Source organism: Camelina sativa, chromosome 17 (genome assembly GCF_030686135.1).
Source record: "Camelina sativa cultivar CO46 ecotype springtype chromosome 17, ASM3068613v1".
In the NCBI taxonomy this organism is placed as follows: domain Eukaryota; kingdom Viridiplantae; phylum Streptophyta; class Magnoliopsida; order Brassicales; family Brassicaceae; genus Camelina; species Camelina sativa.
In genome coordinates this window covers 21,805,061-21,819,743 of record NC_141896.1, presented here as the reverse complement: position 1 = coordinate 21,819,743, position 14,683 = coordinate 21,805,061, and positions in this window count along the sequence as shown.

Genomic DNA, 14,683 nt, shown 5'->3' with positions numbered 1-14,683 from the left:
AATAAGCAACAAATGGTCCAGAATACTCTCCACCATTATCATTGCGGATACACTTCAACTTCTTTCCCGTCTGTCTCTCAACCAATGCCACAAAATGCTTAAAATATCCTAGAACCTGATCTTTCGTCTTCATAGTAAAAACCCACAACTTCCTTGAACGAGCATCAATGAAAGTGACAAAATATGATGCACCACCAATATATTTTGTCTTCATTGGACCACATACATCTGGATGCACCAAATCAAGTACCTGGGGTTTTCTAGAATGCGCAGAAGACTTGAAGAGACTCTGTGTTGTTTACCCCGCAAACAATGCGCACACTTCTTTGTGCGAACCGGAGATAGTTGGAATAACCTCCTTCTTAGACAACACAGACAATCCTTTCTCACTTATGTGACCGAGTCTCTTATGCCACAACTCCATGGCATCATCCTCCAAAGCATTAACACTATCTTTGGAGACCTTAGCCTGCATCAAATAGAAAGATGAAAGCTTCTCACCTCGAGCCACAACCATAGAACCACGTGAAAGCTTCCATTTACCACCACCGTGTAAACTGTAGAAACCTTCATCATCAAGTCTTCCCGTAGATATCAAATTCATCTAAAGATCAGGGACATGCTTAACATCTTTAAGCACAAGTCTAGTCCCAAGACTAGTCTCCAAGAAAATATCACCAATGCCAACAACCTGAGCCAAACCATCATTCCCCATCTTCACAGAACCATAAGTACCCGAATTATAGGTAGAATACAAATCCCGTTGGGATGTAGCATGATTAGTAGCTCCACTATCAACCACCCAGCTGGTGTCCTGGCATACATTAAAGGCATCATTCTCAAGAAGAATGAGAAACTGATCATCAGTGATTGTCACTCGATCTACTTCTTCTTGCTTACCTTGCTGCTTGTTATCTCTTTTCAATTTCCAGCAATCTTTCTTCAAGTGTCATTTCTTGTGACAGTAGTGACACTCCATATTAGCAAATTTATTAGATTTGCTCCTGCTCCTGTTCTTATCATTCTTGGGCTCTCTAATGTACTCCTCCTCCTTGAATCAGTGACCAACACATCTGAACGCGAGGAACTAGCATTAGACCGTCTTCTAGTTACCCAAGAATCTGATAATGTACCAAGAAGCCACAAACCGTGAATCTCATCCTCAAACTTGACTCCCATATCAGAAAGTTTATTAAGCAGCCCCTGAAACACATTTAAGTGATCAGTCATCGGAGTTCCCTCCTGATAACTCAACTCAATCAACTTCTTGATCATGTACATCTTATTATTCCCGGTCTTTCGAGCAAACAGTTTCTCCAGATTCAACCACAAAGAACGAGCATTAGTCTCACTTTCAATATGATTCAACACATTATCATCTACCCATTGCCTTATCAAACCACACACTTGGCGATGATGCAATTTCCACTGATCATCAGTCTTATCTTCAGGTTTCTTCTCCTCAAAGACAGGAACATGAAATTCCTTCACAAAAAGCAAATCTTCCATCTTGTCTTTCCATAGATGATAATTAGAACCATTCAAGCTTATCATTCTACCCATATTTTTCATCGTTCACAAAGTAACTTATAACCAAAGTTATTAAACCAAAGCTCTGATACCACTTTGTTGATTAAACAACGCACAGTTGCGCAGCGGAATAAAGTTTCACCTTAACTTATGTGAACCTGTGAGGAAAATATAATAATCTTGGTAGCAAAAACTTCATAGCGTAAAATAAACGAGACACAAAATTATACGTGGAAAACCTCCCCAATGCGAGGAGTAAAAACCACGGGACCGTAGTCCACTCAAAATTCCATTATCACCAATGTATTTGAGTACAACCACGTCCTCTCCAGAGACTAAGGCTGCAAGTAGCAATCTCAATAAGAAAACAACATAAGAGAGAGAACACAAAAAGCAAAAAATATGCAGTTCCAAACGACCCTAGATTCATTCTGGCAACCTATTCAGATCTCCACCGTACAAATCATAGATAAACAAGTCAGGAACAACTCTACAAATTTTTATCTCAGACCAAGAAAATCTCATCGTTGGATCTTACGAACACTCACCCCAGATGCTGCAGAAAAATCTAGAAATTCCAGACACGACCAGCCACGCTGATAGACTCCTGGTGAGGAATCTGCTCCCAAGAACACACTTGCAAGGCTTTGAAGGAGATGGATCGGACTGATGAAGATCAATTGACCGAAGATGCAATAGATCGGACAAATGGAAGGTGAAGGGGGTTGATTATGCAGCGGATTGAAAGAGATGGAATGGTGAAATGATGCAGCGGATAGAAAAGGGGATTGAAGTGAACTTCCAAGAGAGATGAAAATCTCTTAGACTTCAGGCTCGAATTCAACTTAGATATTACACACTAAGAAGAAAACAAGTTGAGAAGATATTACACACTTCTCAGATCAAACAAGTAAAAGAAAGGTTTTTGATTAAAATGTTTGATGAAAAACAAAGACGAGATACATGGTCTTTAAATAGGAGAAGGGGGACGAAAGAGAAGGATCTAGAAGAGAAGAGGTGGAGCTCATGCAAGAGTCCACACTCATGCAAGCTCATGCACAAAGTCTTGGAAATTACAAAGCAATAAATGCAAAGTTTGAATGAGAAAGAGATAGAAAATGGGCCAAGGCCTTTGTGGGGAACCTTGGACCACGAATTGGGCTGGCAAAGGGGCTTGAAAATGTTACTTAGACCTCATTAAAAACCTTGTCAAGAAAACCCAATGGGACTAAACTTGACCAAGGGAAAAAGAGCACCAAAGCAACACTTTACCCTTTACCGAGCACCTTGAGCTGTGAGCAACGTCATAGTGGTTTGAGCCATGTCTTCTTGGTTCTTGTCCAGCTCCTTGAGTAGTCCAGTGATGGCTTGGTTGAACCTCTTGGACCGTGACCTTGTTATAGGACCCGCTGGAACGGTTAATGCTTCCTCCACTGCTTCCGCTGGTACCAGCTGCTCCTCCGGTGCTTCCTCAGGTTCAAGCTGCTCCTTAGGTCCGTCTGGTTCGGTTGAGCCGTCCATGATCTCATCATCCTCTCCTACTTGAAAAGGATTTGACCTCAAATCCGAATTATCTGCACAATAAGGAAGAAGATCAGAAACGTTGAAACTGCCACTAACTTTGTACTTACCTTGGAGGTCGAGTTGGTAGGCATTGTTGTTGATTCTTTTGAGCACTGTGAATGGTCCATCAATCCTCGGCATTAGCTTGGATGCTCGCTCCTCCGGGAAACGTTCCTTCCGAAGATGAACCCACACTTGATCACCCTCATTGAAGATGACTTCTCTACGCCCTTTGTTCGCATACTTCTCATACAGCTTCGTTCGGGCCTCCAAATTCTCCTTAGCCTTTTTGTGAACCTGTTTAACTAAATCGGCCTTTTTCTTGCCATGAAGACTTGTTCTCACACTCAAAGGTAAAGGCATTAGATCCAAAGAAGAAGTGGGGTTGAACCCATAAACAATTTCAAATGGAGAAAACTTAGTCGCCGAATGCATAGAATGATTATAAGCAAATTCTACATGCGGCAAGCAATCCTCCCAAGTCTTAAGGTTCTTCTTGATAAGCACACGCAACAAGGTAGACAAAGTTCGATTCACCACCTCAGTTTGCCCATCTGTTTGCGGATGACATGTAGTAGAGAAAAGCAATCTAGTTCCTAACTTAGACCACAAAGTTTTCCAAAAATAACTAAGGAACTTAGTATCACGGTCAGAAACTATAGTCTTAGGTATGCCATGCAATCGAACAACTTCCCTAAAGAACAAGCTAGCAACATGAGATGCATCATCAGTTTTATGACAAGGAATAAAATGCGCCATTTTAGAAAAGCGATCAACCACCACAAAAATAGAATCCTTACCTGCCCTAGTCCTAGGCAATCCAACCACAAAATCCATAGATATATCAGTCCAAGGATGCAAAGGAATAGGTAAAGGGGTATACAAACCGTGGGATTGAACCTTAGCCTTAGCTTGCTTACAAGTCGCACACCGTTCACAAAGTCGTTCAACATCTCGTTTCATGTGCGGCCAGTGGAAATGTTCTTGCATCACCTTATAGGTTTTAGCAACTCCAAAGTGACCCATTAGACCACCACCATGAGCTTCCCTTAAAAACAATTCTCGCAAAGAAGAGTGAGGCACACAAAGTCTATTTTCAAAGAACAAATAACCCTCATGGCGATAATATTTTCCAAAAGCAAACTCCTCACAAGATTGAAATATTTTGCTAAAATCAGAATCATCAGCATACAAGTCCTTTATTTGCTCAAAACCCAACAATCTTGCATCTAAAGAAGTAAGCAAAACATACCTGCGAGATAATGCGTCGGCAACGACATTATCCTTACCTTTTTTGTACTTGATCACATATCGGAAAGTTTCTATGAAATCGACCCACCGCGCATGACGTTTGTTGAGCTTTTGTTGTCCCTTGAGGTGCTTAAGAGACTCGTGGTCAGTATGAATGACAAACTCCTTCGGCCAGAGATAGTGTTGCCACGTTTGTAGGGCTCGGACCAAAGCATAAAGATCTTTGTCGTAGGTCGGATAATTGAGTGTAGCTCCTCCAAGTTTCTCACTGAATAAAGCTATGGGCTTATGATCCTGCATTAAAACAGCTCCAATACCTATCCCTGAGGCATCACACTTCATCTCAAAAGTTTTCATAAAATTTGGAAGAATTAAAACAGGGGAATTAGTAAGCTTCTCTTTCAAAGCCTGGAATGCATTTTCTTGTGCAGCTTCCCATTTGAAACCAACGTCCTTTTTAATCACTTCCGTGAGTGGGGCGGCAATAGTGCTGAAGTCCTTAACAAACCTTCGGTAGAACCCTGCTAGGCCATGAAAGCTCCTCACCTCGCTCACATTTGTAGAACTTGGCCAATCTTTGATTGCCTTGACTTTCTCCTCATCAACCTTGATTCCATCTGCACTCACAACAAAGCCTAGGAAAACAAGATTATCTGTGCAAAAGGTGCACTTCTTATAGTTTGCATAAAGCTTTTCCTTGCGAAGCAAATCCAAAACAAGTCTAAGATGCATGACATGATCTTCTAAGTTCTTGCTATAAACCAAAATGTCATCAAAATAGACCACAACAAATACACCAATATGCTTCCTAAGGACATGATTCATCAACCTCATGAAAGTGCTAGGCGCGTTAGTTAAATCAAACGGCATTACTAACCATTCATATAACCCTTGTTTGGTTTTAAAAGCCGTTTTCCACTCATCACCTTCTTTCATACGGATTTGATGATATCCACTTTTAAGATCAATCTTAGAAAAGATGCTAGAGCCATGCAATTCATCAAGCATATCATCTAATCTAGGGATAGGATGACGATACTTAACCGTTATATTGTTGATTGCTCGGCAGTCCACGCACATACGCCAACTCCCATCTTTCTTTGGTACTAGCAGCACTGGAACGGCACATGGACTCATGCTTTCTCGAATATGTCCTTTGTCCATCAGCTCGTTCACTTGTCTTTCAAGCTCCTTTGTTTCGGTTGGGTTGGTGCGATAGGCTGGTCGGTTCGGTAGAGCGGCTCCCGGCACAAAGTCGATTTGATGTTCGATCCCTCGGATTGGTGGTAAGCCAATGGGGTTATCCTCCGGAAACACGTCCTTAAAATCTTGCAAAACCGACTCAATCTCACTCGGTAGCACCGGTTCGGGGTTAGTAGAACAAGCAAGTGTCTCTTTATAAACAAAAAGTAAACTATTGTGACTTACCTTGCTCTTACCCTTGTTATCGGTTGGTTCAGTTTGTTTGGCGGTTCGCTGTTTTATGCTAAGCTGATCAAGATAGACCTCATGCGGCGTCATGGGAATGAGAGTCGTCTTGCGGCCATTGTGTTCAAAGGTGTGTCGGTTGGTGAAGCCATCATGGTGAACTTGTCGGTCTGATTGCCATGGACGTCCAAGAAGAATGTGGCTAGCATCCATCGGAAGTATGTCACACATGATTTCGTCCTGATACTTACCAATAGAAAGCGGCACCTTGACTTGCTCCTTAACGGACATCTCACCTTTTTCGTTGAGCCATTGAAGCGCATATGGTTTTGGATGTTTGAGCACTTCTAAGCCAAGCTTTTCCACCATAGTCCTGCTTGCAACGTTAGTACAACTTCCACCATCAATAATCAAGCTACATACCTTGTCTTTGACAATACATCGCGTGTGGAACAAGTTTTCCCTTTGCGCTTGCTCCTCTGATTTGGTTAGAACACTCAACGATCTCCTAGCAACAAACAGCTCTCCTTTAGCTGGGGCTTCCAAACCCTCTTCCACAGAGTCGTTTTCCGAACGCTCTTCTTCAGACTCCACCTCGCCATTATCCTTAAGAACCATGATCCTTTTGTTGACATATTCGCTTGCGTAATGTCCAAGTCCTTGACACTTAAAGCAACGAATATCCCTTGTCCTTGTGATCACTTTCTTACCCTTACCTTTCGGGTCTGATTCAAACGGTTTTGGCTTGACGAATGGCTTGTAGTCCTTCTGATAGCTGGGCTTGTCCTCCTTTTGATAACTTGACTTACCTGAGCTGTAGCTGGTCTTAGCGGTGCTGTAGCTGGATCGAGAGTTCTTCCTCTTGATTTGTTGTTCGAACATGACTGCTTTGTGAAGCATCTCCTCAATTTCCACATAGTGATGGGTTTCTAGACGGTCTTGGATTTCGCGGTTAAGACCACCCATGAATCGCGACATTATATTTTCTCCATCTTCATGAACATCAGCTCTTAGCAATAGGGTTTCCATTTCCTTGAAGTACTCTTCGACAGTCTTGCTTCCTTGAACTAAGTTCGTCAATCGTTGATAAAGATCGCGGTGATAATAACTCGGCACAAATCTCCTTCGCATGACGGTTTTCAGCTGGTTCCATGTATCGATCGGCATGTCTCCGGTACGTCTGCGGCTGGTAACAAGCTGATCCCACCAACTTAGAGCATAGTCGTAGAACTCGGTTGCGGCAAGTTTAACTTTGTTGACCTTGGTGACCTCTTGACAAACAAACACTAACTAGATTTTCTGTTCTCACTCCAAGTAGGTATCCGGGTTGCTGGTTCCGTGAAAGGCTGGGATCTTGCACTTAAGACCTCCCAACGGATCTCTTGGTACTGGACGTTCACGTCGACGCCTCCGCTGACTGCTGTGTGAAGAACCGCGACTATAGTACTGCCTGGTTTCGTCGTCTTGCCTTGGTTCCTCCTGGTTCTGCCTTTGACGCTGATTTGCTTCCGGGTTTGGTTGATTCAAGTGTAGAGCGCCAAGTCTAGTATCAAGCATGGTTGTCATAGCTGCGGTGACTGACTTAAGGATCTTCCTTTCAAGACTAGATGTAGATGACTCTTCCTCTTCTGATGTCACCATGGTACCTGAAAAGAAAAACAAAGATCCACCAGTAAATAGTTCTAAAAACACGTAAATGAAAACAGATCTGGGAAAATTATGAAAACGAATCCAAAAATTCTCAAATCAATTTTCAAAAATACTAGACTCGTTCCTGGTTCTAAAACAGTTGAGTTTATAATTTTTGAACGAGTAAAACATTTAATAAAATTCTCGCAAGATGAACGACAGATCTGAAAATAAAAGAAAGTGACGATTGGAATTCAAAACCTGAATGCAGAGTGGTTGCTCTGATACCACATGATAGACTCCTGGTGAGGAATCTGCTCCCAAGAACACACTTTCAAGGCTTTGAAGGAGATGGATCGGACTGATGAAGATCAAGAGACCGAAGATGCAATAGATCGGACAAATGAAAGGTGAAGGGGGTTGATTATGCAGCGGATTGAAAGAGATGGAATGGTGAAATGATGCAGCGGATAGAAAAGGGGATTGAAGTGAACTTCCAAGAGAGATGAAAATCTCTTAGACTTCAGGCTCGAATTCAACTTAGATATTACACACTAAGAAGAAAACAAGTTGAGAATATATTACACACTTCTCAGATTAAACAAGTAAAAGAAAGGTTTTTGATTAAAATGTTTGATGAAAAACAAAGAAGAGATACATGGTCTTTAAATAGGAGAAGGGGGACGAAGGAGAAGGATCTAGAAGAGAAGAGGTGGAGCTCATGCAAGAGTCCACACTCATGCAAGCTCATGCACAAAGTCTTGGAAATTACAAAGCAATAAATGCAAAGTTTGAATGAGAAAGAGATAGAAAATGGGCCAAGGCCTTTGTGGGGAACCTTGGACCACGAATTGGGCTGGCAAAGGGGCTTGAAAATGTTACTTAGGCCTCATTAAAAACCTTGTCAAGAAAACCCAATGGGACAAAACTTGACCAAGGGAAAAAGAGCACCAAAGCAACACTTTACCCTTTACCGAGCACCTTGAGCTGTGAGCAACATCATAGTGGTTTGAGCCATGTCTTCTTGGTTCTTGTCCAGCTCCTTGAGTAGTCCAGTGATGGCTTGGTTGAACCTCTTGGACCGTGACCTTGTTATAGGACCCGCTGGAACGGTTAATGCTTCCTCCGCTGCTTCCGCTGGTACAAGCTGCTCCTCCGGTGCTTCCTCAGGTTCGAGCTGCTCCTTAGGTCCGTCTAGTTCGGTTGAGCCGTCCATGATCTCATCACACGCTAAAACTCAGATTTATCACAAACCAACCGTTGAAACAAGATCTCCACCTTCAAATATGTAGAACACTGAGTCACGAAGCTACCCTCCAAAAATCAGCCAGATCGGAGCTCGTTTGAATGTCCAAACGTGCAAAACACCAAATTCTAAAGGTTCTGTTTTTTTCTTCTACTCTAGATCCGAAAATAAACTCTCTTCTCTCTATTTTTCCTTATGCCAATAATCAGGTTAAGAGTGTTTATATAGTGTCTCATAACCTAAAGTCCAATATTAATCTCATGGACTAATATAATGACCCAAGTTCAGGTTTGGTTAACCAAACCCAATTGGTTTTCCCACTAGAAAGAAAACCCAACACAAGTATTCTTTCACCGGCTTTGTAGCCATGATCTCTGCAGTGTTTACACTCATGGTTGACTCTATTACCACCAGCGTTTTCAGCAGGTCTGGTAGGGAGGAGCCACATGCTGATGTGGCATCCGCTAAGACTCTTGACCAAGAAATTGGGCGCCTGCAAACTCACGCACATCATGGTCATGGTCATGGTCTTAATCTTAGCGATGACAAGGAGCTTGGTTCTAATTTACAGCTTGTGCGATATATTCAAAAGAAGGGGTCAATAAAAAAGGTAAAAATATAGGCAAATGTTATAAATCACCTACTTCTTATCTCTCGATGATGGATTCAGAAGAAACAATCAACAAAGTATGTATGGACCATGATGGACATAACACCAAATATCATTGCAAGTCTCCTAAGCATAAAACTCATACTCCTTCTCTTTCTCTTTCGATGATGGATTCAGAAGGAACCAACAACTAATGTGTGGACCATAATGGACATAGGGGTAATGCCCTCCTAATCGTTCATCTTCAATGATAGATTTTAAAGAAGGAGTACTTATCAAAGAATGTATAGTCAATAAAGGATGTATAAGCAAATGTCATTGCAAGTGTCCTAAATCTAAAGCTCTTACTCCGTCTCCTTCCATGAATGATTATGATACTTTAAACAAGATATATTTTCTTCATATAATAATATTAATAAAAAGGATCAACATAATTCTCTATTTTAATCTAATATAGTGATAATCAGTTTCTATATGACAATGCTTAATTGTATAAACCAAAATTTGGTTTAGACACATGACAATATGCGTCATGATTATAACTTGTGGTGTATATTTTAACTGAATATTTTAAAATGTATAACCCAAACGCTTTGACATATTAAACCAAATTTACGAGCTATATGCATACAATTTGTTCTAATGTCCATGGATACAGTACACAAAAATTCAGATTAAAAACCAAGCTAGTATCTATATAAAATACATAGAAACCCCATTGTGAAATCGAACACACACGTACACACACACAAAATCCTAACTCAAGGGTGTAAGGGTATAGAGAAGTAAAACACACTGATTCACACTTGGAACGCGTCAAGCCAACGTTTTTCTATTCAATCTTATTAACAAAATTTTGTCTCGGTTCTTACTCAACCTATTCTACCCAATAGGATTGATCCCGACTAAAAAAGAATCTAAGACTTTCTCTTTTTTATCTAACACAACATCCTGTTGTAGATCTAAGAGAAATAAACCAACCCTCTCTCTTTTTATCTATAAGAGAAGAAACCCAACCCTCTCTCTTTTCTATCTAAACTCTCACCAGTGTATATATAAAATAAAGAAAAACAATTCTCTGCGCACTTAATCACCTCCCTGATTAACGTCACAGAGAACTGGGAACACCCCTTCTAAGCCTTATCTTTGTGGCTTCGAAGTTTACAACTGTATCAATATTCTAGAGTACTTAACTTGACATGTGGCCTTACTCCTAGAATATATATACATGACTTGAGAAACCCTAGAACACGAATCTCCAAGTATCAAGGGAGGAAACTATTTGCTCTCAAGCTTATCTTTTCCTTATTTGTTGTAGATAATATTCTTCATATCTCTAAGGATAAGGAAATTGTTTACTGCTAAGCTTCTCTTTTCCTTATTTGTCATGGAGAATATTCTTCATATCTCCAAGACAAATCTCGTCTCTATCTTCAATGTCAAGTCATCAACTTTCCTCAACACATCATCACATCCAGTCACGTCTTGCCACGTCAGCTCACACATCCATGTCAGCAACTCGGGCGTCTGTGATCTGATGCAGCTTCCTGATTGATACAACGCTCTGTTCGGCACAACGTCTTGTTCCTCACAGCGAGTTGTTCCAGAATCGGCATTTACAAAAGGGAACACAATCCGAAAGAGAAAACGAAGTATGTCGGAAAACCTTGTTTACATAGAGTGCTTCGCTATTGGTTTAGCACTCGCATCGGCTAGATTTTGTTCTTAGCTTTAGCATCGATTTATTTTTATTTTTTTTCATCTCAAATCTTTTAACTCTCAATGTCGCATTCATTGTATAAATGTCGAAGTTTCCCTAGCCATATTTTCCCCCATTCTTGTTACAAGAGTTGCTCACTCGTTTCGTCTATCTCTCACTCACTGAAAGATCATGAGTCGTTTCCATACGTTTACGTACACATCCTCTCGAAGCTATATACATATAAACACGGACTAACGACAAAGTTGATGTATATATAATGGGACCAGGCCCTGTTACGCCGAAACTTCTCATTCGTTGTTTTTTGTGTTTATCCGCAGACCACAAAAAAAATACTATGCTAAGCTATAAGATTCGCTCTCCTCACAAAGGTCAGAAGCAAACGACAGAAACTGAAAGTGCAAATTTCTCTATCCATTTAAATTATTCATAAATCATCCAAGCTTTAACTTTTAACAATCAGTATTTTATCGTGGAGAGATGGGTTTTCACTGGATTTCTGGAGGAGTTCATATATTATAGCTGAAGAGAGAAATATGTACCCCTTTTTTTTTTGTTGGTCAACAACTTTACTTATTTTTGCCTTCTCAACATTATCAAATAAAATATATATTTATACAAAGTAAATTAAAAACTGTTTTAAAAGATAAGAAAAGTAAAACACAATTTTAAAAACTTTAGATGACTATAATACTTTTGTTTTATGAGACTTATAACTGAAAATAAAGTTTTCTCTATACTAGACAAAGAAAAATTATAACTAACGGAAAAAGGTCTATTCTATATTGGTAAAATATAATATTAATTTAAAGTATTTTTTAAGGATATTAAAGATTAAAAAAAGTTTGATAAAAAAATTAATTTAATGCCCAAAAGGCCTAATGAAAAAGGTCAAGCACAATTTTAATATATCTTTATTGTTGTAATTTTTTTGTGAAAAAATAGGTTCAGTATCTTGGATTGGATCATTAAATAAATGTCATAATTTTGTTTGTGAAAAATAGGTTCTGTATCTTGGATTGCATCATTAAAAATAAATGTCTTGATTAAAAACAATTATTAAAATTTAGTGTAAACTAAATCTGAAATTTAAAATTAAATTATCAAAGAAAGTGAAAAAGCTGTTTTATCATCCCATATATAAGTGAACGCAAGACTAGCTAGTTTTCTCACTAAATCTAAGTCATCCAGCAGCATTCACATAGAAACATTGTTCAGCTATGACCAGCCTTTTCTTTATGATGGTTTTTCTTCTCTCCCTCTTGTTGTCCTTCTCTTGTAAGTGAACGTGAAAAAAAAAATAATAAAAAAAATAAAAAAAAAAAAAATTGCTGAAATATCGAGACTTGGCTAAAACTTTTGTAAAAGTGGAGGTCAGCAATGGGACTCTCACATCGTTCTGGTATGACAACTGGTCGGCTCATGCAGAGCCGTCACTAATAATTAGAAGGCCACAAGCCTAAATTAAAAATGGTCTAATTCATACCAAAAAGCAAATACTTTTAAATCATTCTGCACCTGTAGGAATCAAACCCGCCACCTATCACTCTTCCACTTAGCCTTTAACCAGTAGAGCTATAAGAGATTTTTGACTAAAAAAGGACCGAAAATTTAATTATTAGAACCGGGCCGCAAGCACATACTTCACCAGCTTGGTGCTTGTAGCCGGCTCTGGGCTCATGGATATCTGTTGGATGAAGTTGGTTCACGAGGCATGATTGACTTAGGAATAAGAGAACATATGTCTCTCCATGATGCTTGGTATGGTCGGAGACGTCGGGTTCACCGTGTAGCGTTGTTTAATGAAATTGAAGATGCTTTGCACCAAGTGTTTCAAACTCGAAATACCTCACCGGCTGATCGTGTCTTATGGCGCGGCAAAGGTGATGTTTATAAGGCCACATTTTCGACTAGGGATACCTGGAACCATATTAGAACAGTCTCTAATCTGGTTGCTTGGCACAATGGTGTTTGGTTTGCTCATGAAACGCCCAAATATTCTTTCTGTACTTGGCTTGCAGTACACAACCGACTATCCACTAGTAATCGAATGGTTTATTGGCGTAATGGCAGTAATGTGAGTTGTGTTTTTTGTTCTGCTCTGGTGGAGATGAGAGAACACATGTTCTTCTCATGTCCGTACACAGCTGCAGTTTGGTCCGGTATAGCGCAAAAACTATACAGCACCCGCTTCAATACCTCTTGGATCCCGCTTCTTGACTTCATCTTTGCAACTCCAGCTGATCGTGTGTATGGTTCCTACCCCTGAACTAACTCTTATTGGCTGGCTTGACAAGCAAATTAGAGCTCAACTTCTAGCTATTGAACGAATGGGGGATCGGCGCTATGATCTGGGTATGCAGACATGGCTCGCCACACGCTACTAAGGAGAAAGACTACACTATGCTAGCACTTTTTAATTTTTGGCACAATAAAAATCAAAAAAAAAATTAACCACAAAAGCTGATCTAAAACGCTATTTTTTCTTTGAATATAATTTTACATTTATTCAAAAAAAAATGTGAAAAAAAATATACCAATTTGAAGATTTTTGCTTAGTTCATGTTTCCATTATATTGCTGAATTTAAATATTCGATGTCAGGATGTTGCCTATAGTATATTCGATTTAATATTTCAAACTAGACTAATTTTTTAAAACATATGTTGTGTACTTATTAATTTGACATGTATGTTTTTTTTCTTAAAATAAATTGTAGGTCAAAGCATAATAATCGAGGCCAGAGAAGGCAAAGAATGTGTAGGAAAATGTCCTCCTAATCCTTCCCCTTCAATGATAGATACAAAAGAAAGAGTCAACAAATATTCTTCACATCCCTCTTCTTCGATGATGGATTCAGAAGAAACAGTCAACAAAGTATGTATGGACCGTAATGGATATAACACCCAATGTCATTGCAAGTGTCCTAAGCATAAAACTCATATTCCTTCTCATTCTCATTCGATGATGGATTTAGAAAGAGCCAACAAACAATCCATGGACCATAATGTACATAGGGGTAAATGCCCTCCTATTCCTTCCCCTTCAATGATAGATTTTGAAGAAGGAGTACTTATCAAAGAATGTATGGACAATAAAGGACGTATAAACAATTGTCATTGCAATTGCAAGTGTCCTAAATCTAAAGCTCGTACTCCATCTCCTTCCATAAATGATTATGATACTTTAAACAAAATGTAACCCAGAAATATATTTTCTTCATATAATAATATTAATAAAAGGGTCAACACTTTTCTCTATTTAATCTGATATAGTTATATTATCCATTCTATATGACAATGCTTAATCGTATAAGCCAAAATTTGGTTTAGACACATGACAATCTACAAATACAAGTTATAACTCATGCACACAAATTTGGTTTAGACACATGACAATCTACAAACGATTTTGTATGGATGAATTTTGATCGAATATATTAAATTAATAAATTGTATACTGCAAACGATTTTACATATCAAACCAAATTTACAAGCTCATGCACACAAATCGCTGTAGTGTCCATAGACACACTACACACACAAAAAAAAGGCACAAAATCCAGTACCCAAGAAGCAGTACATAGAAACGCCACTATTAAATCGGACAACACACACATAAAACCCTAATTCAAGAGAAACACAATCAGAAGTGATTCAAAACGAAGTAAATACCTGATCAAGGACTTGCCCTTGAGAGGAGGTGTA